Source organism: Aphis gossypii, chromosome 2 (genome assembly GCF_020184175.1).
Source record: "Aphis gossypii isolate Hap1 chromosome 2, ASM2018417v2, whole genome shotgun sequence".
Classification (NCBI taxonomy): domain Eukaryota; kingdom Metazoa; phylum Arthropoda; class Insecta; order Hemiptera; family Aphididae; genus Aphis; species Aphis gossypii.
Window position 1 is genome coordinate 6,662,107 of NC_065531.1, and position 26,597 is coordinate 6,688,703.

Consider the following 26,597-nt stretch of genomic DNA (forward strand, 5'->3'; position numbering starts at 1 on the left):
ATTTACATTATAATTAACTTAATATAGGTATTTTTATTGTGACTGCGTAAACAATAAATACGATAATGTTTTATTGCGAAATTAAAAATCTGTTAGGTAAATATAATAAATAAAAATGTATGAAATACGTCCTTCCTATAGGTTGAAAAAGTAGTATATTATGTATATTATGTATATGTACTAAGTAATAAAAAGTGCAGGTATTTAATAACAGTAAAATTCAAATTTTTAAGAACTATTCGTATGATTTAATCGTGCTTATAAAATTATAAGAAATAATTTTAAACTATAGGTATATTTAGCAAAGCAATATAAATATCTACTAAAAAAAAGTGTTTTGGCTATAATTTAATACTGTTTGCGTATATATGTAGCCATTGTTATACTCACTAAAAATTAGTTTTGGTCATTAATTTTGCATTGTATTCATAAAACTATGTAGGAAAACAAATTTATTAAAATCTTGCAATAAATCGTTCTCAGTTTTACCAGCAACTCAAATAGTGACTTAAAAATATTTCTTTAAATTTATTTTCCTTCAGAATTTTTTTTTTTTAAGAATATATCAATAAATTAAATCATTAATAGTAAATGGTTAAGTTCTTCTTGACTCTTAATAAATAAAATACTTATGACCATATAACTATTTTTCTATTTTATAAAACAACAAAGTAAGAATGTCAATTTTTTTATTTTACATAAATTAGGTTATTATCTAGATATAACTTTTTAACATCTTTATATGTATAAAAAAAAAAAATAATAATAATAATAATGATAATAAAGACATTATGGTAATATTTACCTTGAAATAATTCTTATAAAATGTAAAAATTTAATTGTTAGGTATCATTGAAATACGATTTATTATATAGTTATTACTTATTATCTATTATTACTAGGTATATATTATAACTATTACAAGGTATTGTTAAGTAATAAAACATTTTAAAATTCTGTAAGCCAAATTTTACGGTTATTATTTTTATCATTGGATACAGAAATTTTATGTTATTTTGTTTGTTGTTTTTATTATTAATATATTTGTCACTATAAGGCAATATGTTAAGTACAATTTCAAACAATATAATGTATTATATATAACTTATTATATAATATTTATTATTATATTTATTACTACCTAATCGTTTTCTGTTTAATTATATCTGAGTTTTCAGTTGTATAGTTTTTATTTAATATATTAATGTGTTTAATGTTTGTTCAAATAAAAATAAATGGCAGAAACGTATTGAATGTACCTAAGTAATATAGCAGTAGAAAATTGAATAAATATCATATTGTTACATTTATAGCATAATCCCATATTCACTTGGTCACATAATTGGTCATCTATATAAATATTAGTTAATTTGCTTGCTTAATATTTATATCATCAACTAATAAATTATTATAATTTATAATTTACACGTATTTCTAAAAAACCCGCAGGTACTTTCATTAAGGACTGAAGTAGATATAAATTGTATTATATCTTGAAATAAATAGTTAAAAAAAAAAACCAATATAAATAAAGTTGTTCCAAATTTAAAGATGCATGAGTATGAAAAAAATGTTTCAAAATATAACTCTTATAAACAAAGTAAAAACAAAAACAAATTTCTACCACAATATTATAACTCCCATCTTATTTATCGATTTGATAAGAAATAAAAAATAAAATAAACCTTCGATATTATTACGTTTAACATCACTGTAAAATACATCGAAATAGTTTTAGAAGATTTTTAATTTTTCAATTCTTACGTAGAAGAAATTTTAAAATACTTAAAATTTATGAGTTTTTTTAGCTATTTATTAATTTTCCATTTTATATCGAATAATTATAAATAAATTATAACTAATGTTAGTTATATAAATATAAGTGTTTTACAAGATACTAGGATGGAAAGACATCGTACAGACTATAGAAGGATACGAGGTTGATAAATGAGAATGCGACATTAGACTGGACATTGAATGGAAAAAATGGAGATGCTTACTAGTGGCAGCGTATAGGTCTTGAATGGACTGCTAAGCTGTTAAAGAAGAAGAAAATATTATGTATTATAATATAATATTAGATATTATACAATATACAGTATAGCGCATACAAATAAAAAAAAATCATTTTTTTCTATTATACTTTTTCTATTTAAATATTGTGGAAAAAATTTTGTATATATTATGCGTTCTATATTACTGAATCACCCGCTCATATAAGTTTTTAAGTATTATATATTTATTTTGCTAATGCACTCACTACAGTAATTTATTTTTCCCACATCCTCTTGGCCGGGTTCCGATGAAAATCGTTACGATTTGTTTTTAGCGTATGAAATATTTTTTAACGCCCTTACAGTATTATATGAAGTGTCTTACTCAACGCGTAAATAAATTAAAATAAACAATAAACAATACACCGATATGAAATCTTAAAAAAAAAAACTCTATTATATCTATATACCATATGGTGAAGTAGTTACGAGTTTTGTTGATTCAAAGTCGCGTTTTGATTTCATACTACGAGTGGCCACATAATTCAATCGGATAATAAATGATATTTCGCAAGACATTAAAATGTAAATAACGTTAACGTACGGGTATATAAATTGAATTTTAATAATTTTTATTTAGCAGTGAAAGGTAGCACGGGTTCATGTTTGTTTGTTTGTATATACCTATAACAAACATTAGACATAATGTACTATACAATTAGCAGGCCGCCCCGGAACTACAGTCAACTGCAGAATTGTTCACAGATTTTCTTAAAACATCAACTATATTATTATTAGATGGAACTTATTTTACAGTAAGCACATAACATTAGATTCGTATATTGTATAGTGTTAGTGTTTGTAAATTTTTATGTTAAAAATGTCAGAGATACTTCAAATTGTTAAAATACCAATAAGTATAGGTTAAATTGCATAGGTTTCTTATTTAAAGCGCATAGGTACTGGATTAGTAACATTTTAGTAATAATTATTTTGATTCGGTGAAAATCGAATGATATAATAACTTGAGTAAATAAACTCCATGGTTTTTAATATATATTATTGACTTAAACGTCAAAGTGTAGCAATTATGAATGTTGACTAGACATTGAGTAGTTTTACAAGTACATTTTCATCAAAATTATCGTCTTATCAGGTATAGAAGTTTATTTTACGAACGAATAATTTAATAACATAATATAGATTTGATACATTTTTAGATTAAGTACCTAATACCTACATATTATAATTAGTTGTTAAGTGTTATATTAAATACTTATGTTTTTAATAAATATTTTGAGTAATTTACAAAAATATGACTCAACACTCGTCGGTGCCATCGGAATCACTAGTTGATTGATTACATGATTATTCATCATCGTAATAATATAACTAGCCTTTTAATACATTTAACATACAATTTAATATTATTATTTACTACAATTTATTTCAGGTAGCTAGAGGAAATTTGTATAAATACATTTATAATATAATATGTAATATTGAAATTACCTAATTGTTTTTTACAATTTTTACTTCATTTTATTTTTTATTGATTGATAATAAAATTGGTTAGTTGACTAGGTATACTATAGAAAAAGCTCGATTATAACATTTTACCCAAATATCGTTTGCAATTCACATTCTGTTTGATTATTTCTGAGGTTTTCCTGATTTTTGTCCCTAACATGTATATTAACTGTTTAATTATGTATAAATGGATTAGATTAATAGCGTTCCTACTATTTATATTACTCATATAGAAACTTTGATTAATTCATGTTTATGAACATTGTACATCGTTCAAATATATTTTTGGGAGTGTGCAAAGCTTCCCTGCACTCTAACGCAAAGTTTGATATGAATTGTACAATACGAAAATATATATATATTTAAGTAATTTATAATAATTAACACGTTGGCTATCATGAGTATCACGGGTGACACACATCATGATACAACAGCCATAATTTTGACGATCTCTGATTATGTACCATGAGAGTCACGAAGGACTCACAAATTGTCATTATGTGTGTATCGTGTGAGTTGCGGGTGACTCTCAGGTATTTTGTTTTTTTTAAAGTTATGTAGAATTCAATAACCAAGAAAACTTATATTGTTTGTGAGTCACGGGCGATACTCATGGTAAATAAAAAAATATTTTTGAAATCAAGTCTGGTAGCCAACGTGTTTTAATAATTATTTTATAAAATTATCATAATTTTATATAAACATTTTTTTGTATGTATGAAATGTAAATTTATTGTTTATGAATTGCTCTCAAGTTTTAGATTCTGAGCGGAGCGAGGAATGTATTGGTTTTATAATGATGATATTTCTTTTTTATTCTGTAAACACTTTTTCTCCCTCTAAACTTGCTCAAAAGTACAAGTATAACATATTTATTTTTTGAAAGGTAATGTTCTTGAGCAGGTACTTTAAAGAGGTCATTTTTCGATTTTCGAAATGATACTCGAAATAAAAGCGATTAAAGGAGAAAAAATGTACAACTTCATGATTATGTAGGTAATATAAAATAATTACGACTTTTTTTATCACCATAGAAACGAATACAATTAAATAAAAAAGATCCTCTTTTCCACTCAGAATCAAATGCAATCATATTGCATTCAAATCGAATACCTACAGTAAAATTACACTATACTGGACGATGGACAAACATCCACCACCGAAATGCGCTGACCTACTTTTTAAAAATTATAATATTGTATATTTTTGCATAGTAACCATTTTAATTAATTTATGCAAGTACCTAAATAGATATTGTAATAAACTTTTTAATGTTGATTTTTTGTTTATAAAAGCACTTATTTTAAGATGTGTTTAGTTAGATTTATATTTTATAAAATAGATAGATAATTTTATCAAATATTTTAGTGTTATTGAATGTCTTGTTTTAGAATTGAAATAAGTTGTACATTTTACATACTTTTAAATTTTCATTGTTCAATAAAATTATTTAGGTAATATAAAATTCTTTCCCGTGCATTCAACGAAAAAATGATTTAAAACGCTCACAACACCGATCGCACTTGAAATGAACTACATCTACAGGTGCATTATGCCCAATGCACTCAATATCTTTAACACAGCGATGTAAAATGTACACACGTCATGGTCACACCTTACCTAATTTATTTTAATATTGACGTCAACAATATAATATGCAATTAAGTCGTAGGTCTTTAATATATTAACAACTATGTACAACTTTCTGAAAAACCTAATAATTTCTTTGATTTTATAAAAATGATATAAATTATAATGGATATATTATATTTATTAAACACATTAGTTCCAAGCTTAGTATAATAATATATAATCTAGCTCACTCAATGTTGACTAAAATAGACATTTTTTTTTTTTTTTAATAAATTTTAAATATTTTAAAAACTATACCATTATTTAATTATAAATATGCCTTTTGAGTGGTTATATAGGTAGTTTACAATATAATATTTTACTATCTGATACGAAATATTGGTAAGTTTAATTAGGTATGAGAAAAAATATGTATAGCAATGAACACAGGTCGAACAATAACACATTTATTTTACGTAAATATCAAACTAAACACGTCACTTTGAGATTTGATATTTCTTTAAGTTTTCTATTCATAAAACTCAAAGATAAGCATTTACACATATTTTCACTTTCTACTGAACTTTACATACATATATAACCAAACATATTTTATGGTTGTCTGTACATCGTTTTCATTTTAAGTACGTTGTTAAAATTGGCATCCTATACTAGTCATTACAATAACCATCTGTGTATAATATCAGTTCATGTAAACTAATAATAGTAGTTAAAAAAATAACAAGCGCGAATACTACTTACACGCTATAACTATCAAAATTAAAATGTTATTTTATCTAAAACCCTTATTTTTAGTTTACCATTAAAAATCTAGTTTAGATTATAGTTATAAACTAATTTTTTTCTCAACTCTTTTTATATTGTTGTTTATAATAAATAAATACCAAAATTGAAAATAAAAAAGGGAATTTTCAGTGCCTTATATAGTATATTTTGAACGTTATTGAGTGGGTAATGAGTGTTCAATTTAAATTTTATGTTAAATCGTTGTAATTTAACGAAAAAAACTATTCTGTACCAAGGAAACTTTCTACTAAAGTAACAATTAGACCAAATTTTCTACTAGCAACCACTTGGAAAAATTCGTCATTATTTGGTAAAAAAATATTAACCTATCAACTCATAAAAGTCATTAAATTTTTTTTTGCCATTATTTGAATTTATTTGAATTATAGCTGTCTAATTTTGGTATTAGAAATTTGACCTGTTGAAAATTTTAAAGGATCACTTATAAAAATCAAAATATTACTCCATTTCTTGTTTTGGTCACAATATAATATCGGTGTATAATACATATTTAGATATTTTATATTGTTATCTATATTTTAAAATAATCAGTAGAAAGAATAATAGTAAGTAAAATACAAATAAAATCAACTCACATAATATATATATACCTATTACCTATAAGTCACATATTCAAATAAAATATGTTTAAAGACAAAAAAAAAAAAAGAAGCGATTTAAAACCGCAAAGTATGCGTTTCTATATGAATAAAGGTTAAGTCCCAGGTTAGATTATGCGCAATTATAGAAAGTAATAATCACAAATCACAATACCGCTACTTATACAAATAAATTATAATTATTTCCCGTTTGACGCTATTTTTGTTTGAAAGAGAAAAATGAAGGGGACAAATGATTTAGTTATAATAATATACAATTGTCAGTTCCATAGGGAGAATTATATTTTAACATGATATGACTTTTACTGTACTATTATGTTTGTGTCACGTGCGTTTATTTTTCTTCAATATTTATACGATAGAGACTAAATGAATCTTTTCTAGATTAAACTAATTATGTTTTAATGTTAATAGAGTTTAATTTTTCTGAATTTGAAATTAAATTTTGTATTTTATATCAATCATTATATTTTTAGTTAGGTCATATTTCATATTAATTATTAGTTTATAAAAATACATTTATAGATAACAATTATTTATAATAAGACTGTATCTGTTATTTTTTATTAATATCTCGATCTATCATACAAAAAAGTTTAGAAAAATAATTTTTTTAAATAAAACCATGGTAACCAATATTGGAACTTTTTTTATATTATTACTATATTTAAACATAGTAAATCAAAATTTTCATTTTCATAATGAAAGTGGAGAAATTGACATTGAATGCAAATTTGATGAGAAATTAATTGAAAAAATTGCATTCGATATTATGGCATCATTGTGTATAGTAGTAGTTCATCTAAAACGTTAATGAATGTTAGTAATTTATTTTTTACTAATTTTACACACCTATAGTATGTTGTTATTTTGTGACTTATAAGTTAATGGCATTTAATAATTTTAATAATATTGTATGAAATAATATTTACTATTTGTTTTTTAAAATATTATACTTAAACCTACTGCGTGTATTACAAATAGAAAAATAAATGACTAATAATAATATTTTTTATTTTTTATGTTTTTATTTTTACAAGAAAATACACAATCTATACAAATTAATGCACAATAAGCATATAAGATTGAAGTCTACACACACCATGATTTACTTGAATAAGAAGCCATCCATTATTGACTCTTAGCTTGGCATATATTTCAATGGTGATACTAATAATAATATAAATAATAAATATATATTAAATTAATTTTCTTAATACTTGTAAATTAGACCGGAGATTTCCAGTCAGAATCATTTTTCATAATATATATTGATTGAATTTATATGTAACACATCCATTACACTCTGGCTTATTCAATGACGGGGTATATTCACATCTAATCAAGATATTATCGTAATATTATGTTATGCCTTAAGATAAAAAATATTATCTTATATAAAAATTACCACTTAAAATATTTGAATACTTAATTTAGAAATAAGTTTTTATTTTATCTATGTAATATTATAGTAGTTCATGTATTCTTTGATTTGTAAACTAAATATAATATATTATAATTTATACAATTTATATTACTAAACATACTTTTACATTTTTCATTAGAGTTAAAAATATATTATTTTATTATTAGTTAATTTTACATTTTACATAAGGAATACATGGACATGATTATAATTTATAACTCATAAGAGTTATTAAAATAGTTCGCAAAGGATTTGTGAAAATATGTATTGCATAAATTCGTAACAATTTTGATGACAAATACATTTTCAGAGATTCTTATAAGGGTTTCCTAAAACAAAATATGATTCATTTAATTATATACACAAATATTAAGTACCTAAATAATTATAAATATATATATATAAGTACTTTTTCGAAATAATGTTGAAGTTGCAGTGTTTCATGCAAAACTTTTTATTTTTAAAATATTTGTTTAAAGATAAGCTTGTAATATTTCAATCTAAAATCATTACGTCTTGTATTGATATGTATAAATTTATTGTATATTCAATACCTAGAGAATAATTAAAAATACTGAAATTTAAGATATATTTAACTTGAATAATGATGAAATGGCATTATACTTGTATTTTTTATCTATACTCAACATTTACACAGGAATAATGATTTATAATCGTCTACTTATTATACTTATTATTATTTTGGTATCAAATAGCCTTTTAAATAGTTTATAACTATAATAATAATATGAATTGTTGAGTATTATTATTATTATTAATGTATCCATATTTTATAATATTTTGTTAATATTTTTTAAAGGAATTTCGGACTTTTTATATTTAGTTAAAAATAATTGATTTAAATTTTTTTTTTTATTGTAACATTTATGTAACTATAGTTACTATTTTATTACATACAGATTTTCAAAATTAACTTGATAATTAATACACAATAGTAAGAAATAATAAAAGGTCTATTCTAAGAATGATTCTGAGTTAAGTTAGTATGTATGGTCAAGTTAAGGGTAGGTATATAACATACTCTCATTGATTATACCTATGGTTAATGTATCATTACATTGACCATTTTTTTTTTTTATTATTATTATTAATTTACTTTTCACTTGTATGCATGTTGATAAGAGATATACCACGTGAAATCATAAAATAAAAAAAGTATTTAATAATAGTATCTAACCAATTTATTATATTGTACTGCGATTAAGGCATTAGACGATGTGACTGTTTCGGGAGGCCGTTCATCGGGTATTAAACTTATGATATCTGCGAGACCCGACATGATAAACATAGTGTTTTTCTAATAATAAATATTAATTGCTTGGTCAAATAATTATTGATATCTAATTAGTAATTATATATTATATGTTATAAGTCATCAAAGTATTATATCTAATGTCCCATTTATTCTTCAGTCCTAATGAAAAATATTGTTATTGAATTAATTTTCAACAATACAATAATGTTAAATGAGTAATGTACAAAAAGATTTTCATCTAAACATATTCACTATTCTTTTGTGGGTGTTTCTTCTATTTAAATATCCAACTATTAAATAATGACTACGTTTAGTGAATTATGTATAAGTATTAATACACTAGTTGTATAACATATGAATACTATAATATAATTATTTAAAATTAATTTTAGAAAATATATAATAATTCTTAATCCTAAGACTTACAAGACTACAACATAAACGATTTTCGTTGTGTTCTGCTGGTAAATATATATATTTTTTTTGAACCATTATCGTCAGTTTTGAGAGAGAAAATATATAATATTGTTTGGTGAACAGTTTATAAATTTCACTTTTAAAGTAATGTTTGAATATGTATTTCATGATGTATAGATTTTCTCCATTTCAAGACTAAAATGTATTATTATTACTATTATTTTATTTTTGATAGATTTTAAAACGTTTATATACTTTTAACATGGCTCTTGATTTCATATAAATGTATAATACAATTTTTAGTATTGGGTATTAACTATTAAGATTTGAATTCGTTTTGACGTTTTACTCATCTCAGTATTGTAACTTATTTTATGATATTAAATAAGTTTTCTAAATATTTTAAATAAACTTGATTAAATCTATGATTGTCGATATTTCCTCACAATTATTAGCGGTTGTCTATATGTTGTTTTGTTAAAATACATTTGAAAAAAAAATTAAAAATGATAAATATTGTGAGCTAACATATGTAATCTGTTTACATGAAGAAGTATTAATGGGAAAATATATAAATAGTAGTTCATGTTTCACTTAACATTATTGCATCTAAAAATTAAAAAGTCTTATATTAACACGAATAAAATCAATAGTTATTATAACACAATTAATTGTTGTTTTTATTTTTATAAATTAATTTTTTAATAGTTATTTGAGATTCATTTAGAATCATTTCACAAACTCGTTCATATATTTCAAATCATTTTTGTATAATGATGTTGCACTGGGTGTTAGCTATATTATGTAAATCAAGCCAGTATATATTCATATATACTGTAAATCTTCAAACATGCTTATTGTAAAAATCTATTTATAGATTGTATATATTAAAAATAAAAGTTAAAAAGATGTTTAAAGATGTTTCAAAATGTATATGACTGTCTTTTTGTTCATGGTCAATAAAATTCACATCTCATTTATATTTGTTTCAGTTCAAATTAAAAATACATTGATTGATTGATTACATATTCTTTGTTTAGAGTTTTAGTTTTAGCTAGAAAAATTGTATAAATCAAAACAATAACATCTACCTTCTACCCGTTGATAACCATTTAATTATTTGTTTTGTTTTATTTATATGGATAACCTACTAACCTTAAGGTGTTATGTTGACATAATTAATACAATCATAATACAGAATATTATAGAATACGTTGAGGGATGAATAAAATTAAAATATTATGGTATATGCATTTATAAATGTTTCAAATAAATTATTTATTAATAGTTAACGAGAGTTAATATTAAACTTACTTATTTAGAATATATATAAAATACCTATCTAGTTTATGTAAAAAGTAAAAATACAATTTTATGATAATAAGACAATACATTTACAAATTTAAAATATAAACGAAATTAGTATTTCACACACTTTAGTATTATGATATAAAACTAAAATTTTCTTTACTAATAACAGTGGACAGTGGTGATGGGGAAAATGTATTTTAACTTTAAAAAATGAAAACACAGTATCAGTCTATTGAAATCGAGTAGTACTCAAATTGCTAGTGTTTTTAGTATTATTCTGAAAAAATGCCTTCCAAATTCCTTCCCAGTTTAATTATATATTATAAAAATAAAACTTTTTAAAGTGTTTAGACTTTTACATAAAGATAAAAAAAATACTATTATTTTCTTTTCTATTTTATTTATACAAATTTTAAATTTTTATTATTATACATTTTTTTTTTTTTTTTTGTTTCATCCTATCTTTTACGTTATAAATTAAAAAATAATTATGCACTGACGTAACATGCTATATAGGTATAATAGATGCACCTACTGAATTTTAGCACTTATAGTTTGCAATTTATAATAATCGTCGCTGATACACGTGGAATATATAATGTATCTATACACTGACATGTAATAACCATTGTTCATATTCTTTATTGTGACCGTTTAGAATTCCGAAGCTCATCTCAATTCAACAATAATTCGTTAGCACATCATGGATTACCATCGCAATAATATACAAATATGCTTAGGTATACGATTTAACTGGAATTTACTTAACCTCAGTTCCTACTCGTGTAGTTTTCTCTGCATATGATATGAGTGATATGTCTATTATATGCGTACGTATAGTGTATACATAATAGTTTATTGTTCGTATTATACAATATAATATTATATACTAGGTATTATTTTTGTGTATTATTTAAAAATTGAATGCTATCAATAACGAGAAAATATACCATTTGTCATGTGAGGATCTCGAGTTAAGTTCGTTCGATAAGCTTACAATAATTGTGTATTGATTAAAATATATTAAACTTGCTTCCATTTATATCTTATAGGTACCTACGCCTATAAATAGAATGTTTTCTTAAGCTTTTCATGATGTATGTATTATTTGTTTAATTTATGAACACTCAGAAGTTGCGCTCAATTAAAGATTACACAAATGTTATTTATATGACCTAATAATATAAAAATAAAATGTAGATTAACCATGTACTAATGAAAGCCGGAATAAGAATCAAGAAATAATAAAATCTATAATGCAGTACAATAAAATTATTTGTGTATAATATAGCATGTAAGGTACCTAATTGTGGTCATTGTGTTCGGAATAATTTATTGTAGTTTATTATTTGCGCAAGTTTTATATTAAATAATTTAAAAAATGCCAGGAAAGTTTTTTTTTGTTTATTAGTACCTAATTAAATAGAAATATACATACTTAGGTATGAATTATGTCAATTAACTTAAGTAGATGTGCCCTAGTAATATTTATTAAACAACCACAACTTAGGTATTTCAAAATTTTTATCTCTTTAGAGAATTTAAAGTTTGTCTATTGTTAACCTACCAATTGACCTATTTTTCTTCTTTATTTTTTAAACTGATGCATCTATATTATACGGTTTTATTTTTTAAACGATAAACTATATTGTAAAACTATTAAATATTGAACAAATAGTTTACTTTTAATAAATAATAAGCATTTTATTAAGTTTAAATAAGATGAGTTATGTATGGCAAGATTTAACCAGAATACGTAATGAAAGTGATATTAAAAAAATTTAGGAAAAACCTTTTGAAATCAATATTACAAATATTAAACATTTTAATTTTTACATAAATTAAGATTAAGATACAACATTGATTGTAGTCTAGTACGTTTATACTATAATTTTCAATGTATACAATATACATTATTACTATCGTCATCATGTTAGCTTTTATTAAAATGTCTAATTCTTCACTATTCACATAAGTTATCATATTAAATAAACATATTAATGTATTTAAACTTAGAGTGGAATGGACATTCATTTTTTCAAAGTAACTATGTCTTAAAATAAGTTACCTACCTTGGGTATAGTTAATGTTGTACCTATCAAATCAAGAATGTATGGGTACATTTAAAAATATTATATTATGTAAAGGTTCATTTACTCCCAAGGACCAATTATTAAAATAAAAAGTCAAAATATTTTTTTTTTATTAACAGTTAACAAATAAACTAGGTAAAATTCTTAAAAAATTAAAACCATACATGATTACACAACACTGATATATTGCATATATATAAATAATATGTAATTTATTTTAATTGATGACATAAATTGTTATTAATCAGATATTGTTGACATTCAAATTCCTAATAAGTTTCGTTTTAAGTATTTTTTTATGTATTTAAATTTAAAATATAATATAATATATGAGCACATCCAATTTAGAATATTAACAGTTCACTCTACAAATATATATTATATACAAACGCAATCAAGTATACAGGGTAATATTTAGATAAAATATTTATAGACGTACAAAAAAGCATTTTCTTTGAAATATCATTCTTTAAAAAATATCCTAAAAAAACATAGCATTATTTTATTTTTACTTTACTATTTTACCTGTCAAATTTTGGTTTATATTTAAAAATAAATAAATTAATGTTGGTCGACATCAATGGTTACATATAATATTTTTTTTTAAATTATGTTAGTATATGAATCCAAATTGCGTATAATCTCTCGATCCACAGATATATTATTATGATACGACATACATTGTAGACACGTTGCGAAGAATGACCGTGAGGGTTCTTAAGTTCAAGAACGTTCAACTTTTCATTAATACTTTAATATAATAAATACTGCCATTTACATGTGTACATTATAGATAGAATAAAATTTTATACAATTAAATGCCATCAATATTAATCATTACTTTTTGTTAATATACGTTATGAATAATCAAAAATAATCTGACTACTGAGTGAACAAGGTATTCGTAAATATGATATATCTTCTTTTTGTATCCGAATATTATTTGATATAATTTTAATGAAGAAATACAATTTAGTTAGGTCTTATCATATTTTAATATATCTTCGTTATTATAGTTATTATAATATTATATTATGTATTCACAATTCATTAGCTTAACAATTATTATAAATATGTGCATTTATACAATGTAGTATTTGAATTTTGTTATTTTGTTTTGTTTTAAATTTGAAACTTAATTTTATTTATTGCTGAAATGAATAAAGTATATATTTTACAGTTTTTTTTTTTTTTACTGTACTTAAATAATAAAGTATATGTTTTGTATTTAATCTTAATTTTAATAAATAATACTTAAGTATTTTTTGTGTCAAAAATTTAATTTTACTTAGAATAATTATTGACAATGTAAAAATTAGTTTTCATTTGAAAATTGTATCAATATAGAACACTTCTTAAATGGTTTAAAAATCTAAGAACTGGATAATAATGAAGCCGAAGTATAAATAAAAATTCCAATAACTACAGTATTGAATTCAAAAATAGGGGCAAGCATACTTGATGAATTGCGATGAAATACAGCCACTGTAGGTAGATTTTAAAAAATAAAGTTCTTTTTTTTTGTATATAATATTAAATATAGGTTATATAGACATCTATAGTGAGGATAATTGTTTTAAACATGAAATTAATTTTGAATCATCTTATGTATAATTAAAACTACTAATAAGTATATTAAAAATTATTAATAATGCAAGATTGTCAATTAGGCAGTATTAAATTGTTTACCATTATATACGTTTTTGGGTTTAGATTTATTATCTTTTTCAACATTGTGGCATATTGTGTCTGAATTCGATACTGGAATTTAAGTTAAATATTAAAAGACTAATCAAAGTTATTTTCATAATATCGTTTATAGCATTGTTGTACTGATAAAAATAGATAGACAACAAATGGCTTATTAAACGACATTGAGAACTTCCTGTATTTACCAATATATATTAAAAATGATGTCGAACGATATCGTAATATATCATATAACATTTTTAATATTGAATTTTATTTATCATGTGTATCATATAATATGCATATTATACTTCAAGAGGATTTTAAAATCACAATAAATATTGTTTTTTTTTTTTAAAAAGTATAGTATTTTTCAAAAAAAATATTGATTTAACATTTAATAGTTAATGTTATATTATTACCTACCTATTTTATAGTATAAGTTTTTTACAAAGGTTCTTCGATTTTATCTCACATCACACATTTATTGCTATAATATTCATATTATTATTCAGTGAATCACATAATAATATATTCTTTTAAAAATTATTCCAGTTCAAAAATAATTTTGAATGTTTCGATCTGTATACATAAACTATATATATTATATATTATATACATTTTTATTATAACTTCATGTAAATACGTTTTAGAGTATTCCATCAGAAAATTTTCATTCACCATTGTACTTGTACTTTCCATTTAGGGTAAGTATTAGCATCTCTAGATTTTGGTTAAAAAGTATATCATGAATTCGGTAATATTTGCTAGCAAATTAATTTTTATATTTTATAATTATTCAAGTTAAACACATTTATCAAATAAAGATTATATGTTAATACATTTTGTATTGTATTTGAGTCTAACAATTTCAATACATTCAATGCTTTCCATTTATTATATTTAAACTGGTGCAAGTTTATACTATTAATATTCTCTCCTCACGTTTTGAATGGAAAACATATAGGTATATCAATACCACGATTATAATCAGTTCTTGGAAGAATGTTTTAAACTGAAAACGTATTCGTACGAAGATATAATGTTATATAATATATAATATTATCATTGATTATCTAACAATTCAAATAAACTTACGATTTTTTAATCGTACTTAAAACATTAGGTATAGAGATATTAAAGACAACCAGACATGATATTTGGTCAATATGTTATTTAGAGTATGAGTAGGAGAACCTTGTTAGGCAATGCGCCTGGATTTTATGTAACAATTTTTGTGATTCAGATAATATAATAATAGGTAGTCTACGTATGTAATGTATGTGAAAATTATACTTTGTTTGTAGTCGGAAATATCATAGCAATAATACAACAGTAGATATAACTAGTAATTAGTTTTTATTTTTAAGCTGAATTTTATTGAATATTGCAGCTATGTTTTCAGGAGATTTACCTCTTAAATCATTACACAAATGTGTAAAAAACAGAGATATGCTTTTTATTATTTGGCCATTTGGGTTGTAATGGGTTGTAAGTGTGTAATGCTAATTATAAAATTAAAACTTAAATTATAATTTTAAATAAAATACGAAAATCAAAACACAAAAACTTTTTTATAAGTAATCGTGTTAGTTAGGACAAAATAATTAATATGATTTAAATTATATGTTTTTAATACAATATTCAATGAATTCAATTAAAAATTAATAATAATTATCAATAATCGTTATATTATGTAAAGAATAAAATATTTCATACTCTATTGTAATATTGTATATCATACATAAAATATTATATACATACTTTTTTTTAATCCGATTGACCCAGATCGTATAGGTTCTTGTGCACAAAAGTTTCCGATTGTTTTGTGTCTTTCACCATATCTTGAATATTGTCCCCTTATCTTATCATATTACTTTCAATTTTATTTTCAATAGAATTTTTATTAGCCCACTTTCAAGTATCATTTTGAAGATCTTCTGTTCAATAAAGTATAAACACAAAACGTGTTTAAACCATTGTAATATATTCTGTGTAAAGGTTAAATAGCTTTCTTTAGCAATTTCAGATACTACTTTATTGTATTATTTACTGTAGTTTTTTTATTATAAAATAATCGTTTAATGTTAATCCAATATTTTATCAATAGATTTCATAACGTATTTTGAAATGTATTGTTTTTAACTTAGTTGTTGAAATATTAAGTACACCTTTTAATAATTTTATTTTTATTTATTGTATGGTGTCCAATATCATGATAGAAGTAATATTGTGGTCGACTTAGTTAAAGTCAAATATCTCAAATACACATGGGCAATAACTACAATAATTTGTTTGTTAATATCTAACAGTTGTTTTTCTTACTATATATATACCTATTTATTAAATTTTAAATAGACTTACAACTAAACTTCATATGTAAAGACACTAAGAATTCTTGTATTATATAAACTAATTTCCAGTGGTCGAAATAGCTACAGAAGTAGTAAGGTGCCTGTTGATGTTTAGGAGAATTCTTCAATTATTACTCTGTTTCTAGTTTATACATAATTACAAATATTAACTTTGTCAAAAATGTTTGCAGTTAACTTGGTTTTTATTGTTATAAGTTTTAATGTGATGTGTAAAAGGGCAAACTGGGTTCCAACTGTTTAAAAGTACCTATAGGTACTTATTTAACCAAATTGTTATAATCAAAATTATATTGTGATATTATGCTCTATTTTAGTGAAATAAATGGTTATACTAACGATTCAGTAATGTTATAAAATCAAATACATTAAAAAAAAAAAAAACAAGGGTTTAATAAATTATGTATATTATTCAAATTTTATTTGTTACGTACAATATGTTATATTTCAGACCCCTACACAAACTCCTTTAAAGTAGAAATAAAGAGATTTAAAAAAAATGTATTCTAGATTAAAATATGTTCTCAACCAATTATATTGACAACATAGATAATATTTTGACGATTCTACAGCCGAACAATTTAATTTATTTTTCATTCTTTGTTCCATATTTATATGTGTATAATATACACTGTGTATACTGTAGAGTATAATATCAATAAACTCCTGTGCATTATATATATGTTATTTAAATTCAGTTCTTTTGTCTGCAAATGATAAACGTTAAGTGTTTCAAAAAAAAAAAATATATATATATATACGAATGATTACATCATAAATATATTGTCACAATTAAAAAAAATCTATAACATCACTATTTTATATACTTATAATATATATGTTTTAATGTTTTAAAAAATATTTATTATAAAAAATACCAACCATTGTTATATAATCAATTGAAAATTATTTTAAATAAATTTTATGTTTTTTAAATTAAAATATTGATAAAATTAAATAAAAACAACTTAGAATGACCTCAATGGTATTAAAAATTTAAAACCGATTGATAAATTGTCCAATTATTTCAATTTATTAGTCGTTTTATACAAACTGATTAAAATTAATTCTATACATTTTACACTCAGTTCTTGTTACTATTTGATAAAAATAATTATTATAAGCATTAGGAACTAGGCTCTTTATTGTATATTGATTTAATGTATAAGGTAAGATTCAACTTATAACTTACTCATATCAATACAAATTGTAAATAATATGTAAATTTTTTTTTATTAAATTAATTTAAAATTTATATTACTAAAATGCATTATAAACTAATATTCATTTTTTATTTAATTTTAAAATTGTTAATAATAATTTATTAATCAATTTGAACCTTTTATACAGCTATTTAAATTAAAATCATCAAAACAACATAGTAATTTTTGGTTAAAATGTCATATAACTGATACAACTTAACCCAATCAATTCGTTTATCTATTTTGTATGATAAATAATTTTTATCATAACTCAATGAATAATATTAAAATATCAATTTATTAATTTCCTAAATTTAAGTTATTTATTTGTGTTAAATACTTAAATGCAATTATTATTGACAGTTTTATCTCTAGATGACTAAGCTAATATAATACTTTTAATTTATTATTATATGTTGTTTATTATTATTTATTATATTTTTAAACCATAATCGTTTTTAAAGGAACAAGGCCACATTTATTGTACTACCTTTCTATGCTAATAATGATTTTGGATTATTTATATGTTTTTAGGTGACCTACTGTTATTAAAATTCTGAGAATAATTTTTTTAATGTTATTGGTATAACACTTATAAAAAGATGTTTTATACATTTTCTGTTAAACAATTTTTAGGTTAACTGCAAGGTGAGTAAAATTTTAAAAATCGAATTGAAATATTCATTTAAGTATAGTTATAAGTATATTTTTATAAACATTTAATCACCAAATCAATTTTGCTTATAATTTTCTTAATTTTTTATATGTTGACTTGCAATGGCGCAACCAGAAATTTTGGATTAGTATGTATGTGTAGTAGTAGAAGCGGGAATAACAATAATTACCTGATTATAAACAAGATATTATTGATGTTTAGTTTTAATTTTTATGGTAAAAATAAAAATTATTTTTACAGTACTTCACGAGACATTAGTCATTTAATAAATAACGTATAATCAATTCCTCATAGATTTAAAAGTTTTTACAACTTTTAAATTTAATATAGGCAGGTATTGAGGACATACCATTGTTTACCTGTTAATCAAGTTAACGTGTATATTTTATATTTTCGTATATATTTTATGCATATCTGTATAACTTAAATACGATTATTCAAATTAAGATAAATGGAACAAAAACGTAGTGTTTACAATTTCAATGTACATAAAATAATATGAGTATCATTAAAATCATAGAAATGTGCAAATTATTATGCAGTTAAATTTTCAATTGTTGTCGTCAAATGCTTAAAAATAGAGTACAAAGTTTCTCACAAATTGTTCTTACAGAAGTATCTAAAAACACGGTCAAAAATTTTAATACGTATTTTAAGTTAACATTTTGACGAAATTAGATATTCATATGAAAAATAAAGATATCTGACCCGACCTACTCTGACTTATCATACCTACTACTCATAGAAAAATAAATGACTAGTAATACAAACACATTACCTACTAAATATATGACGTTGATCCACCTGTATCGTTTGTTCAGAATCATTTTTCTAACATATAATAATTTATTATTGAATTTAAATTCAACACATTAATTATTACAATAGCTTACTCAGTGAGGAGGTATAATTTAAATCTAATATATAAAACAGTGAATACCAAGTGCAAAAAATTAGTTTCTGATTTTTATTTGTAAGACATCGTTGTTGCACTATATAATTAGGCAAATATATGTTTTATATCTATAGAATAACCGTTGTCGCTGATCATTTGATCGAATAATAGATTTCTGTAGACAAAATAACTTGATCTGATATAATAGTAGCACGTCGTTTAAAATATGATATACTAATCACTGCTAAAATATTCATATCTAGGATAATTTCCACCATTTATAATTTTTATTTATTTTTTAAGGAATATATTTTGTAGTTTTTATTATTAGTCTAACTAGGTATTAAAGTATGTAGGAATAGTAAAGTTCACACAGAGTCTACTCTGCTGTTGGTTATATAAGAAAAGGTATTAAAATATGTGAATATGAATTTTTTAATTCAAAATTTCAAATCTATTATTGCATATGTTCTCGCGATACTAATGAAGTACAAAATTTAATTGAATTGGATCGAGTTGTGTAAAATTAATCTAATTGAATATGTACTTTACAATGTTCATTAACTATTTTCAAATTGCATGTTGGTAACAAACAATTTTACTTACGACTAATTTTTATTTACTTGTGTAGTTTAACAAAATAGTTTTGTTTCCCTGTGACTCTTCTTGTTATTTTGTTTTTTTTTATTTGTATATCAATATTTTAGTTTGGAATAGTTTCAATTTTACATGTAGGAAGCTATTAATAATTATTATACCAATTTAATTTACTCCTATACAATATAATCTTAGTAAATACTAATAGGATGATACCGATTAACCAAATTTCCTATACTGGGAACCCAAATTTATTACACGAATCTTATCCATCGACTTTTTTTTTGCCTTGAAAAATCATAGTTAACTTTCACCTTCGGTTGAGTTTTTTTTATTATTATTACACGAGTGTTTTTACCGGTTTCGATTACGTGATACCCAACCATTTATATCCTGTGTGTTTTTACCATTCAATTCCTGTAAATAAAATGTTAGTAGTAGGTGCCTACGATACATACGATACCTGCTTCATAAATCTGTAATCATTCTTTCATAACTTAAATAGTTAGTTCGCAGAAATACAATCCACATATTCAATATTTACTCGTGATTATAATATTATTATTAAAGATGTGTCACACCTAGGTATACTTAAATTACAACGATAACATTTTCAATCATATTATTATTAATTTATTTTTTATATACCTAGAACCTATTGTATTACGAAATTGATTTCGCGAATAAATTGTAGTGTGTTGTTTGCATTTTCATCGATATTTACATTAGTACTTCTAAAAATTTTTATCAAGTATGAAAATTCACAGAAACTTGTATACGTAACTAGTAACTACACATGTGCTTTATATTTATGTAGGAATATTATATGAAATTAGATAATGGCAAGTAACTTGTGTGTTAAGAACGGGTCAAGAACGCATTAGAGTGAAAGGAGGAGAGTGAAGGATAGGCAGAGTGAGGTTTTTATTTTTCTTTCGTTCTTACCACTAATCTGTTGCATTTCATTACTTTAATATGGATTGTTACATCTATTTAAGATTAAATCGTCGATTATTATAAAATATATATTATAATTCAAAATATATAAAAAAAATAACATAAGTAAACATTTAAAAACGTTCGTAATACCAAAAAAAGAAAAATATTATATATTATGTTCATGGTCGGTTTATATATATATATTTTAATAACAAATAATCAACTTACAAATAAAGAATATGTACGGAGCACTTATTGTAGTAACATAAAAATATAATTATATAAACATTACACAGTAGGTACCTAATATTACATATTACTATAATAAATTAACTTAAATATTTCTATTACAAAAATACACGTTTGATTATGTTATCCGTATTCCAACATAAATTATAATATATTAAGTGACTCCTGTTTTATATAATTATTGGATATTATCATCGATAATAAATTATTTTATATATTTGTCATTTTTTAATTAGGTTTATTAAGGTTAGATCTATTGATACATTTTTTGATTAAAATCAATGTATAAGACTATTAAATTAAGTACCGAATACTTACAACTTCCAAATTATAAATTATGATAACTATCAATTACGTGATACATTACACTTAATGTGTAATAAATCTAGACATTTAATCATATATATTATATTATAAAAATAAAACTTTCCAAATACTCATAGTAAGAAAATTTTAACCAATATAATGCTAATAATTATAATTTAATAAGTCAAGATAATCTTAAGATTGATTTCTTGGCCTTATGATTTTAATTGTTTACCTATATTTTATTTTACTGTGTTTAATAGTACCTGACTAAAAAATGTATTTAATTTATATATAGGACATAGGTAAATAATAAATATATATGTTGGATAGATATTTTTATAAATAATACAATGTTATATTAAAAATATTTTTTGGATTTTTACTTAGTATTTCAATCAAATGAACATTGTCTTAAGATACATTACTTTCTCTTTCAATATTACAGAAAATATATTATCATATGCTATATAAGAATAAAAGAACAATAGTAATAAAATAAAATATTACGTAGGGACCTAATTGAATTTTAATTGTACTTGTAATATAATAAAGACATATTCAAGTATTAAATTCTTTTGAAATTGTTTAAAGAGGCAATAATATATTATCATAGAAATGAATTAATATAGTACTAGCTATAATGTTAACTAAGTATTCAATATATTATACGATCATATGTTATACGTATAATTTAAATTTTTAAATGGAATATAATATAACAAATTTTGTTTATTAGTACAATAATAAAACACAATTAGGTCAAACATTTTTAATATAGTACATTTAAATACATATAATGAACTTATTATAAATTTGAACAAAATAGGTGAAATATGTACTTCCATAATATATATATATTATGTTGACAACTTGTTAATAATAAAAAATAATAATAACAATACCTAATATAATAGCCATTTATATTATAATTGGGGCAGATTTAATATCGTAATAATTTATTTATATTGTTTCCTTCGAGAACATTTTAATTATTTAACACGAATTATTTAAGTATCGCAATAAACATACACACTTATATTGTGATTATTTAAAATATAAATTAAAGCCGTACCTAACGAATAACAAACAATGCACATTTTGGTCAAACGTCCTATTATAATATTTTGTCGTGATATAGCCTTATATATTGTGTTTATAGATGCACCGTGTATTATTAGATACAGTCTTTGTAAGTGATTTTCTATAAAAAAAATATATATATAAAGAAAGGTTATATTCAGTATAACGGTTTAACATTTTATTACAATTATTTTTTATTTAAATATGATATTATTAAATAAATAGTTTCTTGTAAAATTAAAAACATTATTAATATAGTATATTATCTTATATTAATATAATTATTTTATTAGATATTTGATATGTACATATATACTCATTTTGTATAGTTGGTAAATGTTTCATTGTGATAAGTCATGACCGTTGTACTACATTAACATAAATCATTTAATTAATAATATAAATATAATAATTTATATGAACAGAAGTATAACATTTAACACTGTATTGCTTAACTATACTTAAGTAAAAACTGAAACAGATAGATTTTCTAATTTGTTCAAATGGTTATGGATTTCTATAGCTATATCGCTATTCGCTAATTGTTATAATAACTAGTAATGACCAATAGTAAAAAAATGTTCAACATATTTTTTTGGCTTCTATGCAATTGATATTTTATCTTGAGTATGTAAATAACATTCTAATGGATTTGGTTGTATAAATATAATTATAAACATTACACGAGTTTATTCCTATATGATCCATATTTAAAACAATATCTAAGTAAAATATAAAATATACTTTGAAATTGATTCGAAGGTTTCATATTTTAATAGTATAATGTAAAAAAAAACTGTAAACGCAATAATCAGTTATAATAATATTAATAATAAAAACAACGTTACACCAATCGTTTCCTTGATTTTAAAATTTGTTTTGTCATATTCAAAATGTATAGCACTACAATGCTGTTTACCGGGAATAAATAATACATAATACGCAAACAAGTTTTGTGCTATTCGCCTTAACTAGAAGATTTTTGTCATAACCAGTTTACCGCGAATAAAATGTGTTAAATTTTCCTTAATAATATACGACGACGCCGCCGCCGCCGACGATTATTTTGTTGTTACTATATATTATTACTTTGTACGAAAATCTGAACGCAATACGATTTTCGTCTCTCACCGTCGATGCTGTTGGTTTTAGACAGCCTGGGAAATTTAAACGAATACTACTTATATATACTTACTAAAAAACAGAGTGGCATTGATGAACGAGATAAAATATAGATCGCGGGGATGAGTAGCTCCGTTCGGTTTTAATCCGCTCGCCCTGTATATAACATGCCTGTTGTACGGCTGTGCGTAAACGCCATACTATACGTTAAACAGGAAGCTGACATCAAATTAAATTCCATTCGAGACCGCTTTTGAACTACCGGCCGTTAATAACATCGAAGCAGTGCAACGGCCTGCGGGTAAAACCGACGACGACTCGTTGCAAAATATTATATTGTACACATAATATTATAATAATACGCGCGTGCATATGTGTGTACGAATGTTATATTATGGTATATAGTGCCACAGAATGTACTGCATAATGCTTATAATGTGTATGTATGTATTGTACACATTATATTATTATGTGTGTTTCTAGTACGATCGGTTTCGAGGTCGCAAATATTAGATGGGTATACGATCTTTATACATATATGTGTATCCACGTTTAATACACTTAATAGTAGTTATAATGGACACTCGGTGTCCTCAGATAGTCGTTGTCCAAGGCGATATCAGGTATATCTCAGTTCGATTCCTCGTCCGAATCGTGAGACAAGTGCTTTTTGTTTATTTTATTTTATAAACCTATCTACTTACCTGCTTAGTAATCATATTTTTAATTTTTATTAAAACATTGGTTTATGATTTCGATACGTTTATCACGTATACTGCAAGACTGCAACATCATAATAATATGTAATCGTACTATAATATTAAATCCGATAAACGAGAATGCTAATGATTTTGATACGGCGGCGAAACGCTTCTTCAATCACGGAACCTACAAATAATTACAGTAAATTTTTTGAAATAATACTATACTTTACTAATGCCATTTAACCACAGAACGTTAATTATTATTTCAAACATGTTTACGCATTAAGTGTATAACAATAAAAATTTTAAAAAAAATATGTATTTAAAGTAAATTAAAATTTATAATATCTTCTACGGTAGGTTTATACATAACATTATATGATTTATTGCTAATTTAAGTTTTAAAAATGGTTCTAATTTTGAGACAGTACAAAGTAATTTAAAAGTAAATTTTACGTGCTTTACGTATACATTTTATATTAACCGCACTAAGGACACGATATAGTAACATTATTATTATTATTACATTTTAATATGCATGTCATTTAAAATAGGTTCATTTTTTCACAAATTTATAATTACAACCTGTTTTATTGGATTTAAGCACTTAGTGCAAATATATTTTAGTCAAATAATAATAAAGTTAATTTTATTAAAATTATAGTTATTATCTATTGCGATTTCACAGTAATATTATAATGAGTAGATATCTTAAAATTATTATATATAATCACATTGGATGTTTTTCATGAAGAGAAAAAATATTTAAACAGTGAATATATATTTTATTATTTAGTGGTTTTGTCTATACAAATAATGATAATGATAACTAAAAGTTAATGTTATCATTTTTATTAAATTAAAATAAAGAACCATAATATATAATTATAGTCTTTATAGTATACATAATTTATATCATATACATTTTATACAGAACGATTCTGCAAGTATGCTTATACATACACCTTTTTTATATCATTTAAAAATGAATAAATCACAATTTTGAATGTAAAACTTTTTATTATATAGGTATGATTATAAATACCATGTTTTTAGATACTTATATTTTTTTAATAATTTTAAGGGTATGTCCTGTGCTATTTAAGTACCTATCATACATCTTTTTTTCAAATAATAACCATTTTTTGTGCTAAAAATTGTCAAGTAGATGATAAAAATTTCCATTTTGATGAAACTAAATTTAAATATGAAAGAGTAGTTTTTCAGTTATTACATTTTATGTATCTGTTACAAGGAATCCATAACAAATGTTTTATACAAAATATAAAATATATTATATTGTACTTATAATAATAGTGTACAAAATTTTTTTATAAAATTATAAAATTATAATATAATTTTCAAATAATCGTAGTAAGAACACTATGTCTTAAAAATATATTTCGGTAGAAACACAAAATTCTATTGTCTTTGGACCAAAGACTTTGGTACTTATAAATTAACAAAATACCTATTCGTTCAAATTTTGATTTGTATACATAAAAATGTATTAAAAACTTGTTTGCTTAATAATTTAAATTTGAAAAAGCGGTTCTCTTTGGAAAAAAAAGTTTGAATCGTCATAGGACACATCTGAAATGGTATAAAAATCCAAGTATTTGAAAATAAACTCATTAAATAATATATAAGAAAATCAGAATTTTAAAACAAAATTTAGATATGTTTGCCTTAGGTGAACCATGTACTCACTTAAAAC

General features: G+C 22.9%; 1 long non-coding RNA gene across 1 annotated transcript; it reads right to left on the reverse strand.

The window, feature by feature from the left end:
• Window positions 1-1,791: 1,791 nt before the first annotated feature.
• On the reverse strand, window positions 1,792-2,526 carry LOC126550133 (uncharacterized). The gene is made up of 2 exons (XR_007604179.1): window positions 2,261-2,526; window positions 1,792-2,036 (listed from the first exon to the last, which is right to left on the reverse strand). It is a non-coding gene; the product is annotated as an uncharacterized LOC126550133 (long non-coding RNA).
• Window positions 2,527-26,597: the final 24,071 nt, after the last annotated feature.